Source organism: Crotalus tigris, unplaced genomic scaffold, assembly GCF_016545835.1.
Source record: "Crotalus tigris isolate CLP2741 ecotype Arizona unplaced genomic scaffold, ASM1654583v1 scf7180000017987.690289119674:8195010, whole genome shotgun sequence".
NCBI lineage: Eukaryota > Metazoa > Chordata > Lepidosauria > Squamata > Viperidae > Crotalus > Crotalus tigris.
In genome coordinates this window covers 2,397,138-2,421,716 of record NW_024096758.1, presented here as the reverse complement: position 1 = coordinate 2,421,716, position 24,579 = coordinate 2,397,138, and the positions used below count along the sequence as shown (strand labels likewise).

Here is a 24,579-nt window from a genome sequence, read left to right as displayed (position 1 = left end):
GTTCTGGCGACCCTCGCAGCATACCTGCGGACAACTCCGGTGCACATCCAGTGCTACCTGGACGACATTCTCATCCAGTCCTTATTAGGGCGGCACAGTCAGATATAGCATTGACCCTAAAGGTTCTTCAGAACCACGGGTTCTCAATAAACTTTCAGAAGAGTCAAACGGTCCCATCAACCCATCTCCTTCATTTGGGAGCAGTAATAGATATGTTAAGGTGCGAGGTCTACCTCTCGAGAACGCAGGAACAGCATTCAAACCTGGTTAGGCTAATCCGAAGAAGGCGGACCACCACACTGGCCATGCTCTCCAGCTTAAAGATGATATCATGCATAGTGATCGTGCTGTGGGCACGGCTACACTCCAGAGACTTGCAATGGTTCCTACTCCCATTCCAGAAAGAGGGAACCGGCGCCTCCAACCAAAGGGTAAAGGTACCACCAGGAGTCCTAAATTCGCTAAAGTGGTGGTTGTCCCCAGTGATGACAAAGGGACACATGTTCAAGGAGACTGTCCGAGTCACCCTGACCACAGACGCCAGCCTATTCGGTTGGGGAGCACATCTGCAATCCAAGTTGGCACAGGGCCAATGGTCAAAGGGGGATCTGAAACACAGTATAAACTGGTTGGAGTTCAGAGGCATACATCTGGCTCTCCGTCAATTTCACAGCACAGTGACGGATCAACACATTCTAGTGCTCACAAACAACGTGGTGGCCAAAGCCCACATCAACCGATGGGGGCATGCGGTCCAGGGCCCTCATGACTGAAGCCAAATCGCTGGGAACCTGGGCCGAAAACAACCTAGCCTCCCTCAGGGCAGAGCACATATCAGGAGAAGCAAATCAACAGGCGGATTCTCTGAGCAGGGCAACAATAGACCACTCAGAGTGGAGCCTACACCCTGCTCTCTTCAGGGAAGCATCAGCTCGGTTCGGTCACCCAGTACTGGACCTGTTTGCCAGCCCCAAGAATGCTCAGCTCCCAAGATTCTTCTCCCGCTTCCCGTCTCCAGGAGCGGAGAGAGAGCAGATGCCCTCCAGGGACATTGGCCGGAGGGGTTACTATACTCCTTCCCTCCACTTCTTCTGATTCAGGCAATATCAGGAAGATATTGCAGGAACAAGCAGAGGTGATACTCATTGCACCGCACTGACCAAGACGGCTGTGATTTGCTGACCTCGTAAGTCTTTCTGCATGCCCACCATGGAGGATTCTGCACAATCAAATCTCCCTTAGTCAGGGGGCTCTACTTCATCCAGAACCACAGTGGCTCCAATTAACCACCTGGCACTTGAGTGGAGCCTCCTAGAAAGGGAAAGCTTTTCGCAGAGAGTCATTAGGATACTCCTGGCTTCAAGAAGGCCCTCAACCAACAGAATTTATGACTCCACATGGAGAAATTATTACAGCTGGTGCACAAGGCAGCAGCTAGACCCTCTTAGTATTTCTATCCCAAGGATCTTAGACTACCTAGTGGAGGGTCTGGACAAGGGCTTGGCACCCAACACAATTCGTAGGCAGGTGGCCGCCCTATCCTCTATTCTTAAATATGGCAACTCTGAAACACTACCCAAACACCTGGCAGTGCGGGTTTTCATTAAGAGCGCAATAAACAGCAGACCACCCATAGTCCACAGATATGCCTCCTGGGATCTGTCCAAGGTCCTGCAAGCCATTACCTCACCTCCATTTGAACCTGTCAGGACCTGCACATTACAATTTTTGACCCTTAAGGTCACATTCCTGGTCGCAGTCACTTCAGCTAGGCGCATTTCAGAGTTGGCAGCACTATCAGAGAGGATCTCTGTACCTTCCACACAGACAAGGTGGTCCTACGGTTAGACCCCTCCTTCGTTCCCAAGGTTAACTCCTTCTTTCACAGAACACAGGAGGTGGTGCTACCAGGTTTTTGCCCTCACCCTTCCCATGAATTGGAGTGCAAGTGGCACACCCTGAACGTTCGCAAGGCCCTTAGGCAATACATTAAGCGAACAGCACCCTTCCGCAAATCAGAGGCCCTGTTCGTTTCATTCCATTCATGCACAAGAGGTCAAAAAGTCACAGCTTCCACAATTGGTAGATGGATCAGGAAGTGCATAGCAGTGGCGTACCAGGGACAGTCGCTAATAGTCCCCAGACAAATCACCACACATTCCACTCGAAGTGCTGTCACCTCAGCAGAGTGGGCAACTCAGGCACCGATTGAGGAAATATGTAGGGCGGCGACATGGGCATCACCTTCTCCCTTCCTAAGACACTACAAGTTAGATAAGTTCACATCTGCGGAGGTCTCATTTGGCAGGAGGGTCCTCCAGTGCGTAGTACCAGTAAGTGGGACACAGGCCCAGACTGCTTCCACCCACAGGGACAGTGAGGCTTTGGTACGTCCCATTGGTGGATTCTCCACTCATCATGCTGGAGAAGGGGCGTTGTCTTACCTGAACGTCTTTTCTCAGCATGACGATGGAGAATCCACTCCTACCCTTAGGGCCAGTCAGGTCCTGTGCAGGGAAGAGGATTGAGCCAAGAAACGGAATCTTAGTCAGCAACTTCGTCTCAGTCGAGAACTGGAGAATGGAGGTCCTAGGAGGAGGCGGAGCAAAATTGGCTGACTTAGTCTAAAGGTAGAAGACAAGCATAACCCATTGGTGGATTCTCCATCATCATGCTGAGAAAAGGCGTTCAGGGAAGACAATGCCCCTTCTCTTTTTGCATTCACTTTGAGCTACAATATAGTACTGGGAGTACATTGTAGGTTTGTCAGGCTTATTATGGGAAAATGGTGTTGCAGTCTGTGCTGTTATTATAATTGGGATGGCTTCTAATGATGCCAGGAAAGGAAAGTAATTATGGTATTAAAGCCCATTTATAATCACTGAAGTCAGCCAACCACCCCTGTCTATCAAAAAGTATTTCCCCAGGTTTGTTTGAATCTATATAACACTGGCCCGAATGTTTCTGGGGCGAATATTGCTGAGACATTAAAATGCACATGGAATTACAGCATGATGTGTGCCAGATGGTTCTCTGGAAAATTGACATCTGGGAGAGCAGGGCACTACAGGTAGAGATCAAAGCAGAAGTGGCCTTTCAGTGGGGAAAGGAACAATTGAGCATGTGGCACAGTTGAGGCAAAAAACTAGAGGCAAGAAGCACTGGATATCAATTAATCTTCGCTTGCCTGAACAGAGATGTTTAAGATAGAGACAGGCATCTTTTAGCATGTTGTGTTTTTGGAGGACAAAGGCTAAATTGGATAGAATGATAACGCAGAGTGGACAGAGCCAGCATGTTATGGATTTTGCTCTCAATTGGGGATGGTTTTCCTTTTAAAATAATCTTGCTTCAAAACAGTGGGAAACCAGACCAGTGATTTTTTGGTAATTGTAATTGGAAGATAGCCTGGGAATTGCAGAATGGAGTGCTGGAGGTTTTAGTCCTGAGGTTTCAGATTTGGGCAAACCGCACTTATCTTTGACACGACTTGAAGAGGTTTAATGTTGGCTGGCCATAACCAGGAAGAGTTGTAATTTTGAGAACAGATCATAAATCACTTTTTCCAAGTGCTGTTGTAACATTTATTAAATAAATGGCCGTAACTTAACAACTACCTGTATGGGTTTATGACAATTCGCCATGGCCAACTCATCACAGGACAACTCATTGCTGCACAAAAGTTACACCAATAACCAAGAAATGGTGGAAAAGGAGGGATAGAATGAAATACGATGGACAAAAATTAATTATTATTATTTATTTATTTTAAAGAATTAAATAGAATTGTTAAATTGTTCCGCAGTGAGTTGTCCAATGGCAAGTTGGCTGTGGCGAGTTGTCCAATGGCAAGTTTTCCCATTCCCCTACCTGTATGTATGTATTATGATGTATTATTATTGATGTTGTTTTAATTGTTTGGGAACTGCCCAGAGTTTGACATAAGATGGCGGTGGCTATATAATTTTTTTAAATAAATAAAATGTTTGTATGTAAAGGATATCTTAGGAGAACACTCATTATACCTGTTAAAAATATATTTCTTTCAAATAATTGATCAGCATTTTTGGAGATCATTTATAAATATAAGATGCTAACTAAGCAAGATTCCCTATTAAAATTGTGATATTTCTGTGCTTTTTAGTTGACTGTACCCCAGCTTCCTTATGTTACTTTATGACCGTAATAAATATTTGATTGAAATCTTCTTGCTTTTGAAAATAGGTGGTTTAAATAACTTTTCTATATACCCAAGATTAGGGAGAAGTGAGTGCAGGAAGATTTTTCAGAGTTTACTCTTTGTTAAGAATATGGTCTAGCAATACGTATATGGTATAGGGTCCCCTGCTGAAGTAGGGGATTGAATTAGAAAACCTCCAAGATCCTTTCCAACCCTGTTATTAAGAAATCTCTTAATCCAGGTAATAGTTTCAAGTGCACTTTGCAGGCTTGCCAGTCTGTTTTGAGCTGTAACATAGTTTAAAGTTTTCTGCCATGGAGCACTGTCTAAAGCTCTAATTGTGTCACAACTTTTACTTCTGTGTACTATAATCTCTGTTTACGGATCACATGACATGCTCTTTGCAAGGTAGGTTCAGCATACTGTGTTAAGGAAACATACATGAAATGGACTAGCAATATAGAGCAGTGTTCCTTAAACTTTTTTAAAAAGTTTACTGCTTGTTGGGAAATGGCCCAGTTTTAAGCTATTTCTTAGCTTGTTTTAGAACCACACACTGTTAAATGAAGGAAGTTGTTGAGAACTGCATTTTGCTATTTTTTTTAAACAGTTAGCATTCTCAGTTTAGCTTTGCTATTGAAAAGGTGAGGGTTGGAAGGAAATAAGTAGTTAAAATAATAACTTTCTCATATGTTTTGATATCACTGATTTGTTAGCATATTTTTAAAGTGTATTAAGAGGTTGAAACAATTAGCATCTTGTTTTGGTTTTATTTTAGCTATTCCTGTTTCTCTCCTATGATCTACTTTTGTACTTTCCTGATGTATTGACTACTTATGCTCACTCCTGCATGCTAAAGCTTTCTTTAGCATGATTATATGCTTTGAGATGACAGCATTTCAAATATGAATTCTACATTTTCCATAAAAGTAAATGTTCAGAGGTTCCTAATGTTTTATCTCTGCTTTTTTTTTTACAGAGCCACAAATCTGCAAAGCAGTAATTATTTGCAGGAAATTAAATCAAGGCTAATTGCAGTGATTGGTCTTCAGAAATTTAAATCTTCGATAGCTGATTCAATTAGAATGCCAGCAGGTAAGTACATCATGCCTTTGCTATTTACACAAAAAGAATTGAACCTTTTTGTTTTGCACTTCTGAATTTAAAAGCATTTACTGTCCAAATGTGGTACTTCATTTTATTGTGCATAATAGTATTTATGAAATAGCCATTGCCTTTTATATTGGAAGGCAGTAATGTGGCTTTGTGTTACCTGTTCAGTACTTTGAATTTGCCAGTGACCTTGAGCACACACGAAACATATAGTTTTGGAACAATTTTTAAAATCTGATTTTCTTCTAAAATAGCATAGCCTGATATTTCCCATGTTATGTTTACCTTAGCGGTGTTTCAGCTAAATGCCCCTCTTCCTTCATATCTTCATATTTCATTAGAAAAAAATCTATTGGACTTTGTCCATTAAAAGATTAAAACATCAATATTTGACTATTAAGGTGCAAGCATATTTACAACCTCTCTTTGTGCTTAAATAGAACTTTTCAGCAATGTATAGCACTGCTAAGAAAAAGGAGTAAAAATGGAATGTTTTGTATTGTAACAATGGGAGTGCAAGACTCTCTGAATACATCTCTGTATAATAAAAATTACATAATGCAAGCATTTTTTTATAGGTAGTACTAATGGGCATTTACCATTCTATATGTATTACTGGTATGCAAAGAAATGGACTACTCTTTTGTACAGAGGCCCTATATTATATTCATAAAGGAAACCTTGGGTGCTGGGCAAATACAAGTCTTGTTCTAAGTTCTATAATGAAAAGGGATGGGGCAAAGGTGGATAGATAAATACTTTTCAGGCCATCTGTTGTTTCCAAAGTATTATTGTAGGACCTGCATCTTCTCAAAATTTCAACACTCAAATGTATATTTTTAATAGTTGTACAGCTGTTGAGAATTTGAATAGTGCATATATATATATTGTTTACTGAGCTTGCTATGTATTACTTAAAGCTAATAGAATCAGAATTACTGTAAGAATGCTGACAATTATGATGAACTGATCATTTAAATAAGTTGGCAACATTTATTATGTCTTTGTCAACTCTTTGAAATAGCACAGTTTCATATGTGAGGAATAAAGATTAAAAACCAGAAACAATGCATTGCACAGATGAAATGGCCAGAGAGGCCTTATCCAGCATTTGATTAGATGGATTTGTGTTCTATCTGAAGGAATAGAATCACACTCTGGTTTTGCTCCTAGATTCTCAGTTTTGATGAATAATTTAAATAATCTCTGTGACTAGGAGCACTGCTAGTGGCTGAAGCTAGTCCTAGTATGTTAGCTATGCTCATTCTTAGAAGGGGTTAGTTTGGTTACTGTGATTAATATTTTGGTTTATGATTCCGGGTTCCCTGTTGATCTGTTCATGGGACTGTTCATGGAACCAGGATGGGGCAAGGGTGATGAGGGAGGGTCCCAATGGGCTCTAGACACGTCTGCTTGGGGAGCCCTCCTTAGAACATTTTTTATGGGTAGATCAACATTACCTTTTATGTCGGATTCCAGCATGAAATGTATAATATTAAAAGTTATTAAAAATTGAATAAATAAGATTCATTGGTCAAAGATCTTATGACTAATTACTAATATGCACTAGTTTCTTTAGAATAGATAATTGCCTCAGATGAATATATTTAGAAAGTGTATTATGAGCCCACAGATTAAAGGGAGTTTTCATCCAAGAACATACATTGGTTCTACTTTATGGGGAAAAAAATAAAATTGACATGACTGCAATTTTTTGTATGCACCTAATACAATACTGGGTTACCCCCAAGAGAACATCTTGAAATATATTTGCCTCCTAGAAACTTAAAGTCCTAGTGGACTCTGCTGAAACTTCTTGTTTCGTGATTCAGAGATAGTTCTTCTTTATGATGGTGTCTGTCCTATGGAATGTCTACTATGTCATATGTGGGCCATCAATTTTGATGTGTTTTAGGTATTTTTGTTTTTTGTTCTATTTCAAATTGGCCATCCCAGCCATTTGCCTATATATGTGTGATGCAAATATATTTATTTATTTATTATTTATTTATTTATTAGACTTATATACCGCTTTAATTGCAAGCACTCTCTAAGCGGTGTACACCAGTAAGCAATGTATGTATGTATGTATGTATGTATGTATGTATGTATGTATGTATGTGTATATATATATATATATATATATATATATATATATATATATATATATATATACATACATATACATACATACATACATACATACATACACATTGCCCCCAACAATCTGGGTCCTCATTTTACCTACCCCGGAAGGATGGAAGGCTGAGTCAACCTTGAGCCGGTGAGATTTGAACCGCTGACCTGCTGAACACAGTCAGCTAAAGTGGCCTGCAGTACTGGATTTTTTTTATTCTTCTGTTTTTAATCTGTTTTGATCTAATGCTTTTTTAATTACTGTAATTACTGCAGATTTTTCCCAAAGAAATAGTGTGTAAATATTCTTAGTAAGCTAGAAGGAAAAAAGTAATTGGATCAAAAAGATCTGAATATAGTCCAGTGACTTAATATCCTTTTCTGCCAGAGGAAAGTAACAAGGGAACGTAACCTGTTGATTCATCCAGAATTCTCAACACTTTTTGATAGCAATATCCTTTGGAAGAGATTGTGTGAGTTGGGTGGAGGTAATACTACTTTGTCTTGATTCTGCTGATATCTCAGATTGTCTCCAGGAAATACTGGAAATTTCTGCTCAACCTCCTGACATTTGTGTTACGGGATCCTTTGTTATTTATTTCTTATCCACATGCTATTTAACAATTGTATGACTGGCACTCACCATTTTGATTAGAATCAGATAAAATATTGAAATGCTCATTTACTGTTTCAGATAATTTCAGGATCTTTTTAAGCTTACATCTTTAAGCCATTTTTGACTCATGGCAACTGACTGGACAAGTCCACACAGTTTTCATGGAAAGATTTTTGGAAGTAATTTGCCACTGTCTTCTTCCAGAGGCTGAGAGAATGACTAGCCCCAAAGTCCCCCAGTTGTCTTCATGTCTAAGAAAAAAATAGAATTCATAGCCTCTTGGTTTCTAACCTGGTTCCTTCAACCATTAATGAAACTGGCTCTCAAAGAGCTTTAGTCAATAATATAATTGCTACTGTAGTGAGTGGAACTGGGCATTATGATCATGTGATATCGGTTGCCCACTTTCACTGGCTTCCATTTCCCTTGAACATCTAATTTGTATAGGAGGTTTTAATCTTTTAAGCAACATAGAGTAAAGTGTATGTTTACTATATGGGTCTTAAAATCACTTTTTGAGGTGGTGCTCTGAATGTGTTCTTGCATGTGATAATGTGTTCTGTTAATATTTGTGTACAGTTGTGCTTTCTAAGTAGTAGTTTCCTACTTTGGAATGTTTAACTTGGAGACACCTGATTGACATCTACTTTTTATTTTTTTGACATTGGACATAGGCCTCCCTCCCTCTCTCTCTCATATAGATCTATTCATTTTATTTGCAGTTTTAATTTTCTGTATTTGTTCTACAGTACAGTCTTTTCCCCTCTCTGCTGTTTTAATCCCTGCTGTTTTAATATCCTGGTTAAATTAATTGTATATATTTTTAGTTGAAGTAACTTTTTGCATGGCACTGAGACTAATAAAATTAAAATTAAAAGTTCTAAAAATACTGAAGGCATTTACTAAGTTGTCTGGAAAATACAATTTAAAAAGACAATATATGCCAGTGGTGGCAAACCTATGGCACGGGTGCCAGAGGCGGCACTCAGAGCCCCCTCTGTGGGCACGCACGCTGTTGCCCCAGTCCTAGGCCTTCAGCTGGGTTTTATAAAACCTTTTCGCTTTAGGCCTCCGCTGCCGTGTGCAAAAAAAAAAAAAAAAAAGGTTCAATCAATCAGTCAATTTCAACTTCTCAAAGAGAAAAAAAATCTTGCAAAGTTGGAATTGATTGATTGAACTTTTTAGTCCCACCAGTCTGCCGTTACCACTGCAGCCATGCCCAGCCAATGGACCACACCCAGCCAATGGGCCACACCCACCCGGCACTCGACAATGCATAAGTGGGTTTTGGGTTGCAGTTTGGGCACTCAGTCTCTAAAAGGTTTGCCCTCACTGATATATGCCATTATTTATTTGTTTGTTTATCAGGGTACCATTCACCACAGTCTCAGAATGATTCTGTTGGCTACAAGTGAGAATGTTGGTTCCCTTTTTATTTTTCAAACAAGTTGTAAGAGCTGGATTTTAGAATTGAAGAAAACAATAGAATAGAATTTTATTGTCACTTTAAATATACACTAATCAGCATACATTAAAATGAAATTTTGTTGCATTCAGCTCTCAAAAAAAATACCATTATTACCCCCGCCAGACACATATATGACACAGAAAAACATCATAGTTCAAATACATGGTGAAAAAAAAACAATCCTGCGAATTTATAAGATGGATGGCATAAGGCACAAAACTGTTACAGAATCTAATAGTTCTGCTATAAATACTTCGAAACCTCCTCCCAGAAGGGAGGCAACAGAAACAGACTGTGAAGTGGGTGTGGGGGTTCTCTAACAATGCTTCGCGCTCTAAACACATAGCACTTACAAGCAATATCCTGAATAATGGGAAGCGAGCTTTCTATAATCTTCTCAGCTGTCCTTACCACTCTCTGTATGGATCTTTTATCTGAGGCTCTGCTACCACCAAACCAAACAGTGATGCAGTTTGTTAAGACTTTCTCAATCATGCCTCTATAAAAAGCGGCCAGGACAGAAAGAGAAAGATGTACTCTTCTCATCTGATGCAAGAAATGCAAACACTGCTTTATTAAAGATAATGTATGAAGAGACCAATTAAATAATGCTTTTCCAGCTGGTGGAAACTTGGGATCACAAACTTGCATAAGGCCTCTGTTTGTAGGATTGGAGAATTGGGCTCAAAGTGAACAGAGTCTTAGTTTTGTATATAGCAGTGAGAAGTGTGTTTGTGAATGAGTTGCATTGCTCAATATTATCCTTATTATCCAATGCAACTCTCTGTTTGTTTGTTTGTTATACATGTATATCTTTTTTCTAAAGCAATAGGTGCATTATTATGGTTTTCATGCTTGAGAAATGCAATTCTGTAAGTGAACTGTTATCATGAAAAATGCAGAGGAAAAAACAGAAATAAATAGAAGCTTCCAATTTCTTTTGTAGCAAATTCATATATAATTACAAAGTTATCTCTTACTATATGATTACAGTAAAAAGCTCACTTTTTCATATTATGCATTGTTTCTAATGATCAAAACCAGAAGTTGGAGCTTCCAATGGAGAATACAAGTTTCTGATGGGGAATTAGGAATGTCTGTGGAGAATTTTGGTGGAATAATGGTCTCTGAAGAGCAGCTGAGAACAGGAATGGGAGGCAAATTCTGGCTGTTGCAATCTCCTGAAATCAAACGGAAATTGTGAGATTAACTATGTGTACTCCAGATGATGGTTCTTTCTCAGTTGGCTGCAGAAATCGCAAAGTTTTTGTAGCAGGCTCAGGAATCAAACTTCTAGGAGTTTGATGAAGGGAGATTTCATCTGTGGCAAAGATAAATGCCTTATGATGAGTTAAATCTTCTTTAGATTACAAAAAAACCCAAGAAAAATATGGTGACTTAAAAATTCAAATAAAAAAGTTTAAGAGGATGCAAGAAAGTTTTAAAACCGACAAGGAAACAATCTTTTTTCTTTTTTTTCTTTTTATCCCTTTAATTTTTGAAAGTGCTTGGGTTTAATTTTTCACTAAGTCAGTTAAAGAGACCAGTCCAGTATGGGAAAATTTGTTGGAATCTGCATAACAAAAGATAAGACAAAGAACCAGACTGAGATTGTGAAATGTAGTTCCTATGGAGATATGATGCTTGTTGTGATTGACATTATTAGGATCTACTAAAATGTAATTGTCAGAAACAAAAATATAATAAGAGATGGGGAGTTATCTTTTTATTTTATCTCCTTGAGACATCTCCACTTTTGGATTAAAAATGGCTATTAGAAAAATGATAATAGGGGCAGGAGAGGCTTGCTAGAGCAACTAGTGGAAAAATGTTACACAACATACACTTCAGAATTTTTTGGAACAGATGGGAAACAAATTTGATCAGATGGGAAATAAAATGGAAACTTGGAAAAAAAGGAATGGATGAAAGATTTATGAAGAGAGGAAATGAGAAGAGGTTTAAAAGATTGAAAGTTCTGTGAAACAAATTTCTGGAGAGGTGAAACAAAAGAGAATTGGATAGTCTGGTTTTAGTTGAATTAAGAGAGTTCCAGATGAAAATAATCAAGAGTGGCCTATTAAAGTTTTGGCAAGTGTTTTGGATTTAGAAGAGGAAGTTGGTAAGATTTCTAGAATAAATTCCAGATTTGCCAGAATGAGGAGTGTCTCTAGGAATATTTTGGTGCCTTTGATTAGAAAGAAGATGAGTTCAAGTCATACAGCAATATTTTAATACAAAATGAAAAATGGAAAATTTAGATACAATTGTTCTGAAAGAAATTCCTATTAGAATTTTCTGTAAATGAAAAGAATATCTCTTCCTGGCTAAAATATTAAAACAGAAAAATTCTCATTCTGATGGGATAAATTGGAAGGTATGATTTTTTTTACGTTTAAACAGTAAAAATTTATGCTGAATTCTGTTCAGAAAGCAAGAGACTATTTAGGAAGACATAAAGACACCACGACAAATAGATTTAAGGAATTAGATCTGACAGACAGAGTGCCTGAATAACTATGGATGGAAGTTTGCAACATTGTACAAGAGGTAGCAACTAAAACCATCCCAAAGAAAAACAATTGCAAGAAAGCAAAATGGCTGTCTGAGGAAGCTTTGCAAATAGCTGAGGAAAGAAGGGAAGCGAAAGGCAAAGGAGAAAGAGTGGTGCTGGAGAAGACTCCTGCAAGTCCCTTGGACTGCAAGGCTCAAACCGGTCAGTCCTAGAGGAGATCAACCCTGACTGCTCTTTAGAAGGCCAGATCCTGAAGTTGAAACTCAAATACTTTGGCCACCTAATGAGAAGGAAAGACTCACTGGAGAAGGGCTAATGCTGGGAAAGATTGAGGGCAATAGAAGAAGGGGACGACAGAGAATGAGATGGCTGGATGGAGTCACTGAAGCAGTAGGTGTGAACTTAAATGGACTTCAGAAAATGCTAGAGGACAGGAAGACCTGGAGGAACGTTGTCCATGGGGTCGCGATGGGTCGGACATGACTTCGCAATTAACAACAACAATAACAAAGACACCACCTTTCTGAAACATATTGACAGGAACTTGAGAAAATTTTCATAGGATGGACATACTGCTAGTGTTTCTTTTTTTGAATTCTTAGTATCATATGAATACAGGTTTTAACTGCCCAGAATTCCAATTTGATCATTTGGCTTAAATTTTTACTGTTATTTTTCCATGGAATTTAAGTAATTCTTACTAAAAAACAACAACAACTTTATGGGCACATATGGAAATTTATTGAAATATTAGCCACCCAAAGTTGTTTGCTTGGCAGGTAAATAGCTTTGGTTTTAGAGAAAAATAGTCTTTCCTAAGTTAATATTAATTTTAATTATTTTAATTTTAAATTGTGTAATTTAATTGTATAAAGTATAATTGTTGTTATGAAGGAATTTTAATATTTTGAGGGAGGAAATGTAGTTTGATAGCGAATCACATCAGAAATTGAGCCTCTGGAGCAGTGGTTCTCAACCTTTCTAATGCCGTGACCCCATAATACAGTTCCCCATGTTGTGGTGACCCCCAAGTGGGTGTGGCCACCAATAAGAGGGAGTAGGATAGCTAGGGAAAAGGGGAAAAAATGGTGGACAGCGTGGTTTGGCGACCCCCATGAAATGGTCATTTGACCCCAAATGGGGTCCCGACCCACAGGTTGAGAACCACTGCTCTGGAGTAACCTCAGTTTGAGAATTGCAAGATGTTTTATTCTGGAATTTATGGCAAAAAATTGAACTTCTTTATAGCACTTACAAACAAATTTTATCTCCTCTCTCTTTAAGATTATATTACATGGTTTCTTCTTTGCATGTTCAACCCTTTTTAATTAGAAAATTCATGAATCACCAATTCACTTTTTTCTATTTTCAGCAAAAAGGATGAAAATTTATTATGATTGTGATAGTCTCTCAAGTCTTTGCTTATTGTTAGTAAAGTATTTGGGCAAAGAAATGTGCATGCATGCAGCAAAACTTGTTGCAGGAGAATTGTAAAACAAAGAGTAAGATGTCTACGTTTTCTGTTTTTTATAGAAAGGAAATGCTATCACTGGGACTAATATTAATCCAAAACTTTAAAGAAGGAAATGAAATCAATGGAAAGAAATGAAATCAGATTTCAGTAGCCCTTATATAAATGTGAATTACATAGAAAATTATTTGAAAGATTTAAGGTAATTTTCATGCACTTTCCTGATCTTTAAATGGTGCCTTAACAATATCAGTTCATGCCTTACATATAAAACAACTTGGTAAACGTATACATGATATTAATAGCTCCCTTTTTAAAAAATTCTCTCTCAAAACTAACCTTTTTCACACTGTCTCTGGATTATTCTGTTAACCCTTGTGCTTAACTGCAAGTGAGTTTGAATCATATGAAATTGAATTTGTAAGTATGTATTACTGTTAATTAAATTTCTATCCCATCACCATTAAAAGCAATTCTATAAATATGATTGTACTTGTGTATGTGTGACAGAGACATCTAAATCCATTAAACCTTTTGTTTAAAGTTTTGTGCTCCATATATTAGCTATTGCCACAGTTTTCAGGAAAAGTCCAAGAGTAAGAGAAACTTGTGCTTGAATATGGGGGAAAGGGTGAGAACAAAACACTACTTCTACTTAGCATGCATAATCATGAATAGAACTTTGATCTTGAAAAATGTCACAACTCATTTTCACTTTCTCATAAACTGTATTGCTTGCAGATCTGTATCATGAATAATGTTGTTTGTTTGCCCAATTTCATTTGAATGCAGTCTGCAGTATTAGCCATTTAATATGTTTTCTTTACATTTCTTGTTCAGTCACAGTTCTTTTTTAAAGAGCATTTAACAGTCTTGAGATCAATTAAATGTTCAGGATATACAGTGACTCCAAAACATAACAAATTCCCCTATACTAAACTGTTAAAAAATGTTCTGTACTTTATAACTCTGAGCTGAAAAGAATAATGAATGAGTTTTCCTCACTGGAGAACTGTAAAACACATGTATTTGGTTTATTTATTTTTATTAAATTAACTTTATAAAATGAATGCATGACAAAAAAAAATTAGCACAAAGATCAGCTCTTCTCCAGTTGTGCGTTCTTCACTGCACTTATGAGACTAATAGTTTGGGACTGAGGGAAAAGACAGGGGAAACAGAATGCTGCATCTTAAAATACCACCAGAGAAGCAAGCAAGATTAAATGTCTCAGATTATTGCAAAGACTTCCAAGGCATACATAAAAATATTTAAGGGCATCTTTTATTATTTTGCAACATTTTCTGTAGGATCAGTACTGTGCAATTTAGACTCTGAAATTTTGGCTCTGTTTTCTGTCTTTTACTTGGGAAAGTACCTGGCAGGTGAACAACTGCAAGAAGCAACAGGTGTGCCATATATTCTAAATTTAGGGAAATGAAATATAGTTTTAAGTCATTTTAATTTAAGTAACCTATACTGGCTGTATTTTTACACAAACTGAGAATGAGCAGCTTGCTGGTACTTAATAACTCTGGCCAGAAGATTTGACTGACTAATATATATTATTTGATCCATGGACTATTTTATCATCATATGTGATTTGGGAACTCTGCAATGTTCTTCCTTTAACAAAGAGTCAGAAGCCATGATTTTTGGCTTTGAACTATAGCTAATTCAGAATAAAATAAGTCAAGAGTTTCTGATTTTCATGTAACAGAAAGTGAACTGCAAATGGAGTCATGCAGGTGTGATAACTACAGATTCTGATAGAAGCAGTGAGGTAGGAATAATGTCTAGTACCTTATTCTTCTTGAATAAAGCAGAAAGCTGAAGAATTCTGGTTTATTGTTGCATGTAAATTCTACTTTGTTTAATCATGTTTAATGGGCATGCTTTTACAACTTACATAAATTAGTGTCTATTTCATTAAAAAATGAGAAATATGATCTGTTCTTTTGTCCATGCTCTGAAACATACCCAATGTGCATTTTCATTGCAAGAATCTGCTCTCATTGCAAACTGGTGCCTTTATTTTGATACCCCCATTAGCCCTAAACATCATAGCTGATGGCAAGGTATTATAAATTGTTGTCTGGAGAATGAAGTTGCCCTCTATAGTTTAATTTATTCCCAAGTTTCCAATTATCTATACATCCTTGAAGAGTAATGGTATTTTAGGGTATTTTATTAACTTTTCAGGTTTTACTGATTTTGCAGAGAAAGAGAAGTATAGTATGTATATTCTAATCTAGGTTTGTCAACTACCATATTACTGAGAGCTACAGGATATGAGGGATTGTGATTGTCAAGTTTGTTTCCATGAACATCCTGGTCTCCATTTGACTTTTTAGATTCTTTTAGTGAAAAAAATGAATTCTTACATAATGTGAAGTATCACGTTATTGTTCTAAGAGCAGTGATATTCTGCAAAATAAAGATGGAGATCTTATTTATATTTCATATTTCTACACTGCCCCCCTCCTTCAAGGGGCAAGAGGGTAGTGTTTCTGTAGTATAAAACCAACTTAGTTATGTAGAAGACTATCCAGCTACCAAATAAATGACTGAGGTAAACTGGAGATTATAGGAACTTCTTGTGGGTTGTGAGATAATCTACACCAGTTTGCCTTCTGTTAAAAGCATGTTATTGGCTATATCTTTTGTATTCGTTTTGTAAATAGATAATTCTCTATTTTAGCTATTTTTTTAAAAAATAACCAGAACATAATTTCAGAATTCCAAATATACTACTCCATATTTTTGGAAATACTTTGAATGACTGTATTATTAAGATACCTGTATTCTGAAATTCCACATAATAATGCTGAATTGAAATCAGCTAAGGAAATTCTTAACTTAGAAGAAATACTGCATTGTTTTTGATGAAATGAAGAAGGGCAAATCCTGGTCTTGAGATTTCCTGAATTTCACCACAGATACTGTTTCCAGAAGTAGAAAGTTTGGTTGTTCCCTATTGGGTATGGCACAGTTCACAACCTGCATGCCTCATCTTTTATTATATATTACAAGTTACAGAATGTGGTCCAAGAAAACCATTATGTACTGAATTCATTGCATTTGTGGATAAAGAAAAGGAAATATAAACTCAAGAAATAGAAGCAGAGCAGTACTACCGGGATACAATGGTAGTTTTAAGCATAAGCTTGCTCAAGTGAGGCATCACAAACTGTAACAAAGGCAATCTTAAATGTCAATAGCTTATAATTTTCTTTGTCTATGAAAAGTTGCTAGCTTGCTATACGAATTGACGTTTGCCCCTTGTAATTAAGAGACATAGATTCTAAGATATGTTTGAGATCCTATTCAAGATTTAGTTCTGCCCCAGATTCTACCAGAGCACAGTGCTAAAGCTTGTTTTAGGAACTGTGGTGGATGTTTGCATGTATGTTCATTTATGACTCTCCAGATTAAAGATCTGGAGCAAATTTGTGTTGGGATTACCAGGACAGTGACTAAATATATCACTAAGTATTCTCCAATGATTTCTGGGCCTCCTGTAGGATTTGGAGGTGAGGACTTGTGTAAATCCTTTCAGGATTAACATTTAATTCTTCTCTTAGTTTTAGTTGTTTAATCAAAGGACATATGTAGATTCTTAATTTTTTAAATTAATACTTAAACATAAAAGAATAGAGGTGATGTGTGTAACAACACATTGGATTTAATTAAAAAGTGTAAAGTGCCTTTGTCTGTTTCTCATAAAAGAGTCAATATTTTTGTGCTGCCTTTGCTGTCATATAAACATAGACTTGCCAGCTGAGCCTGGAAATGGGACACACAGCAGCATAGCTGTCAGAATGCCACATCTATGCAGAAAGAAGAGAGCACAGAATTAGGGCGCTTCAGCAGCCTGTTCTGATTATCACAAAGGAAATTATTTTTCTTCCTCAGAGAGGAAGACACTGAGCACAAGCAAATAGAAGGAGAAGGGCTGTTTAGAAAAGAACTGTGGAATGACTTCTAGATTTTTTCAGACTACGTTTACAGGTAGTCCTTGATTTATAACCATTCATTTAGTCATCATTAGAAGTTACAACAGTATTGAAAAAGTTAGTTGCAACAGATCCTTGAACTTACAACTATTGCAACATTTCCATGGTCACATGATTAAAAATTCAAGTACTTGGCAACTGGCATGTATTTATGACAATTGCAGGATCCCAGGAACATGGTTGCCATTTGCAACCTTGCCAGCTGGCTTCCAACAAGCAAAGTCAATACGGGTAGACGGATTCACTTAACAATTGCATGATTCACTTAACTAGAGATTGCTGCAACACCTGGAATTTCTTGTTGAACCCAATGCATAGTTAAAGGGAAACATCCATAGGCCCCAAGCAAGATCCTGTGAGAAATTCAGTTCAATTCAATTTATTGCGGTCAAAGATCAGCACAGGTAATAAATAAAATTTAAGACAGAGTTAAAATATATTTGTAAAGTAATCTAACTAGCATCTAATATATGAAGTCCAGGATGAATGTAGCCTATATTAAATTATAAACATTAAAATACATTAAATATGGTATCTAAAATTACAATAAAGTAAAACTATTAATATCAGCAAAGTTTAATTAATTTAAATTAATTATAGATACAGGAAATGCATTGCGAGAACCCTGTGAGAAGTAATCTGAGAACCATCCAGGGTGTTTTATTAGACAGCAGTGAAAGGGGAGTAGCTTTTGTGGCATTGAGTTTTATGTTTTTAGAACTATTTGGACTTTGTTGTTTTGCTTTTTTGGTGACTTTAATTTTCTCTCACTGAACTACTACCTTCTCCTGTGGCATACAATATTTTGGGGAAGGTTCTTCTGCTTTGAAACAAGAGAATAGCTATTTGGATGCTAATAGTTAAATAGATCTTTCAGTAGCTTGCCAGTCACAGGAAATGTTCAGCTTAAAGCAAGTTAACATAAAGAGAGTTTTAGATTCGCATTTAGTGGGTAATTTTACAGTGGAATCCAAATAGCTGTAAAAAAACAAAGCCACGCTCTTACAATAACAGTAGAAGAGAGAACCCAGTCAATGAAAATTCAGGTGGTAAGATAGGTGATTTAAGCAACAGCTAAGATGGCCAATTTTGCTCCTGTTTCCAAAAGTAAATAATCTAACAATCTAGAAAAGCAACTGCAATAAATAGCCAGCAGTAGAAATCTAGTAGCAATATAGGTGCTCTTTATTATATTGCAATGAATCTGTGCTGGACAGAAATCACTGGTTCATATCTAGAAAAATTGAGAGTTAGTTGGTGGTGGGTGAGATCTTTAGGAGTGCGACAGAAGTGCCTGATCCAAGGGTAACAACTTTCTAGTCTCAAGGAAAGAAAGAGGAAAAATGACTATTTTCCTCTAAAAGAATAAATTTCTTTATAAAATGAACAGATCCTTTTCCACCAGTGTACCTGAGGATCAGGGATGTTCAGTCATGCAAGGTCTAGGGTTTATGGCATGTATATGTATTTCCTGCAAATTATCTGTTGTGTTGCAAAGCTTGTGAGCATGAATGATTATTTAGATAATATAGATAGTGCTACCATGCAGTTAATACTTGTGCATATGAACATAAGGGACATGGGGAGATAAACTTGTCAGCCCTGGACATCAAACTGAAGAAGTTGTAAGGCAGTTTTTCCAGGGTAGCTTTTCTTAAGTTATCTGCTTTATCCTGAAGGCTAGCAGGCAAAAATGACAGGCAAAGCAAGTATTAGTTCCTCCCCCAGCTACTGAGGGTATAGTGTGACCTGATGAGTACAATAAAAAATAGAAATACAATTGTCATTTTGGATCAGATTATATTATTCAGCATCCTGTCTCCAGTAATAGTAATGAGATGTCACTCGGAAGTCCCCTAGCTCAGAGGTCCCCAACCTTTTGGGCACCAGGGACTGGTTTCTGCGGACTGGAGGGGGTGTGGCTTTGTTTGCTGCCTGCATCCTGTGGATGGGGTTTTCCTTGTTTGTGTGGACTGGTTGCTGGCATGCTATGGCCCAGTACTGGTCCATGGACCAGGGGTTGGGGACCCCTGCCCTAACTGAACACTATGGAAGACAGAGCTGTATTCTCTTTGAGGAACCTCTGTTTTTAGCTCTAAGGAAGGGTAGCAGCTACCACTTACTACTATTATTATTAGTAATTTGGACACTTAAGTCCATGAAGTTGAGCTTATTCTACCTACATTTACATGTTTCCTCTTTTTAATCATATCTGAAAACACTCCACAGTCTTAGATTCTGAGAAGCTCTTTGAGTGAAGGGACTGGTTCAGAACAGATAATGAGAAGCAGCTCTTCAGAATATCTTTAAAATATGCATGTTGTCCACTGTTTCTTTCTCTTCTCTCAAGACAAGTGTGAGCTCAGTTGGCACAAGCTTTTGCTTGTTATGAATAAGAGGCAATTATGATGAAGCAAGTTTACTTTAGACTTCAAACACCAGGGAGTTAATTTGCTGTAGCCTGATTGAAAACACAAATAAAACATTTGTAACTGCTTACCCTGGGATAGAGAAAATCCAGCCAGCATGCAGGATGCTTTTTAAATATGCAGATGTTCAGGCATCGTTCCCTTCTGCTTCAGGTATTTGACTATGCTGAATCAATATGTCAGCTGTCTTTAGAACTGCTGTTTAGTAGTCAGTTTACACACTCAGCTGGTAGTTATCAATGCTGGTGGACACCCACCTGGATAGGGCTGCCATATGCTGAGAACTTGCATCTATTTTGTTCCATAAATTGTTCCAGAATATTGAGATGGACAATAGAAATGAGCAAAACAGATAATGTGCATAGAAAGGTATGTACCTGCAACCTCTCAATAAAAAGTAATGTAAAATAGTTACAAGTATAGAAACCTATTTTGAAACCTATTTCTCCTTCCATTTCTTAGAGGATTGTCCACATTAGATTTACCCAGCTCCTGTTTCCCTGACTAGATACTGAGTCAGCTGAAAGTATAATACAGAACTCTAGCCACTAGCCAAGGAGGAAATCTAATAATCCATGTAGAAATCGCTGCACACCGTTTTACTTATCTTTCCCAGCTGAAACCATGGAGACTGCCTTCAAATGTTATGTCACATTTTTCCAAAGGACATCAATATGAATAAGTTAAGAGAAGAAGGATATCTTTAAAAAGATTTTCTGCATATCCTTATACTCTCCTGTCTGATGTAGCTCTGCCATTCTGATCTTTGCACTGTAACACACACAGATGGCTTTGGGAACGAATCCCACCATCTCATGCATAAAAAATAAGTTTGACACTTTTATGCTTTCTGGGCAACTTGTTCAAAAACAAACCAGTAAGTTGACACTCGTTGGAGAATCCTCTTCATGGCATTTTTTTCAGACATTTCCTTGTGAAAGTCTGGCAGGAGCTCAGAACTGTTGACCTAGTAAGCCTGTGGAGAGCTTTGCAGGATGGTAGCATGCTTCACAAAGTCACAGCAGGGTTGCAAGTAAATGAAATTCATTTCTTACAGTTTCTTAATCTGCTGGGAGGGAGACTAAGACAACAAGTTACTTGTTAGATAGGGTCAATAGGCTTGGTAGACTTTGCATCTAGGACGATGCAGGTAATGGTTGAATACTTTTCTTATAGCCTTTTAATTCGGTTCAAAAAATTTACTGTCTTATACAATTAACATTGACATATTTTACAAAAGCAATTTCAATTAAAGAAGCTAGCTTGGTAAGATGCTGAAAAATCTTAATGCTGCTCATGCTTGGTTTGCTTTATTGTTTGGTCAGAGGAACTCTTCAGCTTAATGGTATTAAAATATCCAAGATGGAAGTGTTTTAATTGTCTTATAAAGTGGATCGTAGAAGGTATTTATCCTGCCTTGTCAAGGAAGGCTGAAAGTGATACAAATGTTTGCTAGCAGATAGTCCTAAAAGCTTTAACAGCTTTAAAGTAATTGAATGTATAAAAGTGTTTAATCACGTGAGAAGCACACCAAATTTGAACCTTCTCCCCCCCAATGCCTTTCTATATTCCTTGTTTGAAAACCAGCAATTTAAACAGGATGTCTACTCCCATCTCTTTCCATTGTATTTTGGGACAATGTGATCAGGCATTGATAATTCACATTTTCATTTAATGCAGTTTGGGCAGAAATAAATTCTAAGATGTTACAGTAGTACCTCAATACTCAACCTTAATTGATTCTGGGAGGTGCGATGAATACCAAAAACAATGAGTACCAAGCAGAATTTTCCCTTAAGGAATAATGTAGTGAGTCACAAGGCAGCCAACAAACAAGAAGTCTAGCTTGTACATTGGGTACCAAACAAACAATGAGTACTAGGACAAAATTTTCCTGTCAAAATGTATTGAGTACCAAATTTGAGGAGTTTCAAAGAAGGTGAGCACCAAGGTATCACTGTATTTGAACCATTCTTTCAATGTACAGCAGTACTTACTTCACTTGTTACCGCATGATGGTTTGATGTCACATTGCTACTATTTTCCCCACATATAGTATTTTTATAGTCCATGTGCTCCTCTGGTTAGTCCATCTGAATTCACAGTAATCAGCATAGACACTGTCTTTCTGCTGGCTTGATATATACTTTTTCATCTTAGGTTTATGTTGAAGAGAGCCTTAAATACTAGCAATACAGGTAATTCTCAACTGTAATGGAACCTGGAATTTCTGTCATATTTGTACTCAATTTTATGTTATTTTTTGCAGTATTCATTAGGTGAACACAGTGGTTGTTAAGCAAACCTGTTTTCTGCAATGAGTATTTTTTTGCTGAAAACCAGAAGTAAAGATTGGTTTCCAGCAAAAAAAAATGTCATAAATTGCTGTCATGTGACCATGAGCTATTGCAAATGACTGTAAATGCAAACTGGTGTCCAAGTGGCCAAAATGGGATTATGTGACTATGGGGTGGGTTGGTCATGAGAATTTTGAATCTGGATTCTAAGTACCATTTTGAGTGTCTGTCAGAACCTGAAACAGTTGCTAAGCAACCGGTTGTGAGAACTACCTGTTCTTAGATACTTCATATACTCATGGGCAGTTTCCCTGTTGGTCTGCTCTATCTGCTGCATTGCAATAAAACCAAAGGATGACAACATCTGAGGAACTGTTGTCTTTAGAAGCTTTTAAACTCTTATAAGATCACACAGCTATTTGTTCAGTATGGATTATGCATGGAGAGCATGTGCCTTCAAAATGTTGCTGACCTACATCTCTCTGCATCTCTTCTTTTGCTACTGTAAAGCACCAAATTAGCAGGAACTTAAACCTCTGGTGATAGGAGTCCTTGATTCTGCAAGGAGTGGCTGAGGGTCAAGGTTTCTTCCCCCAAAATTTGTAATATTAGAATTTGTAAGCTGATAAAATAAATTGTGCCCATCCCCTTTTAATATGGTCAGTGATTTCATTGTGGTTAGGGACACACAATAACTAAATATGCCACTTCTTTTTGTAATTCAACATTAAATTACAGTGTGTGTGTGTGTGTGTGTGTGTGTGTGTGTGTATATATATATATATATATATTATTATTATTACAGGGATTTTCACATGTAGCTTGCACAGGCAGAGCAAGAAAGCAAAGACGGGAACACGTTTTGACAGTATTTCTATTTTGCCTGAACAAGCCCAATCAGGTTTAATAAAATATTTGTCCTACCCCAAGCTGCTCATAGTTCCTTGGGGGCTCATAATCCAGAGTTTGAGGACCCCTGGGACGAGGTAAGTCCTGTAGCTCAGAGATAGATGGGTAACTTGTTTGCTATCCTGTGATTAAGCAGGATGGGGGAACAATGCCCTATAAAGGACTGCTAGTGCAGTACTTGTGGCTAGAGGATATTTGGTGAGATGTTAAAGATGTGGGTATGTTTATGGTGAAAATTTCATTCTACATTTGGAAGAATTTTGGTTGGTGTGGCTCAATCTCCACCATTCTAGTTTTCTTTTGAAGCAACAAAGACAGTTTATGTATGTATTTTAAGATTAAGATTATTTACTGCTTGAAAACTCAGCTAGGGAATTTTTCTGGTATTGTTCCATGGGAATATTGAACTTGTAGCCTTCCTCAGGCTGTTGTGGAACATGACAAGGAAGTCACTTTATAGGTTTCTAGTGGGCATCTGAATGACCAATATGGGATCCGAGTTAGATTCTTATGCTGTTATAGTGATGTTGAGTGAGTTAGATTTCATTTAGGAATCTACAGTATGCTGTCATTCAGCTGTGCTTTTTGGAGTAGGGGGTGGAGTGGGCTTGAGACTTTGATTTTGTGTTTGTTTCCTTGACTGTCAGAAAAACATTTGAAGATAATATTTGTGTGTAGGGAAAATCTCTTGAACATAGTTGGCTAGAGAAAGGACACCTCCAGGCAAAGTTTTAAGATGAACACGAATACTGGGACATGCTAGGAGATATAATTAACCTGATATATTGCATCTGTTTAAATCTATTTTTAAACATCCCTTTGAATTGCTTCATGTTTTGTTTTTAACTCTTTAAGATATGTTTTATATTGGCACTCTTTTTCAGCTAGTTTCAACTAAGCTGAAATTTACCTTTTAACTTGGCACAGCCATTTAAAACTCTTTATTGCATGCTAGTCTGAAATTGCTATAATCAACTGATTGTCTTGTAAAAATGAAGATGCTTCCTCTTCTTATAATGTTTGCAGTTTAAATTTCTGCTTTTTTGTGGTTTAACAGGCACCTTGCTTTGCATTTAGTACAGAGTGGCAATTGGATATTGATATATCCAGCAGTAGGTCATATTCATATGTGTTGAGTTGAACTGTGAGCGTTCCCTAGCCACCATACTGGCTGGGGAAAGCTGGGAGTTGAAATCAACATATCTTAAAGTTGCCAAGTTTGAAAAACACTCTTTAGCTCATAATGTACTTCCCACATATACAATGATTTTAGTTTTTTTACAATTCCAGTTTTTTTTCTGTACCCTTTTCTAAAATGTATTTATATTGCTGGGGAACAATATAAGTACAAGAAAGTTGGCTTAATAGAGACCACATTGAAATCTAATTTGCATCAACTTGGTGTTGATCAGATCTTTCATAAGCACTG

At 37.3% G+C, this 24,579-nt stretch overlaps 1 protein-coding gene across 4 annotated transcripts in view; it reads left to right on the top strand.

Annotated features, from left to right (window-relative positions):
- NCOA1 (nuclear receptor coactivator 1) overlaps positions 1-24,579 on the top strand; it is a 329,445-nt gene that overhangs the window by 57,799 nt on the left and 247,067 nt on the right. For 3 of the 4 annotated variants that reach the window (XM_039345935.1, XM_039345936.1, XM_039345940.1), the window contains exon 2: positions 5,160-5,275. The gene's annotated coding sequence lies outside the window, so the exon portion shown is untranslated. Of the gene's footprint in view, positions 1-5,159; positions 5,276-13,680; positions 13,702-24,579 lie in introns of those variants that run through there. The other variant, XM_039345937.1, reaches the window with a different exon arrangement.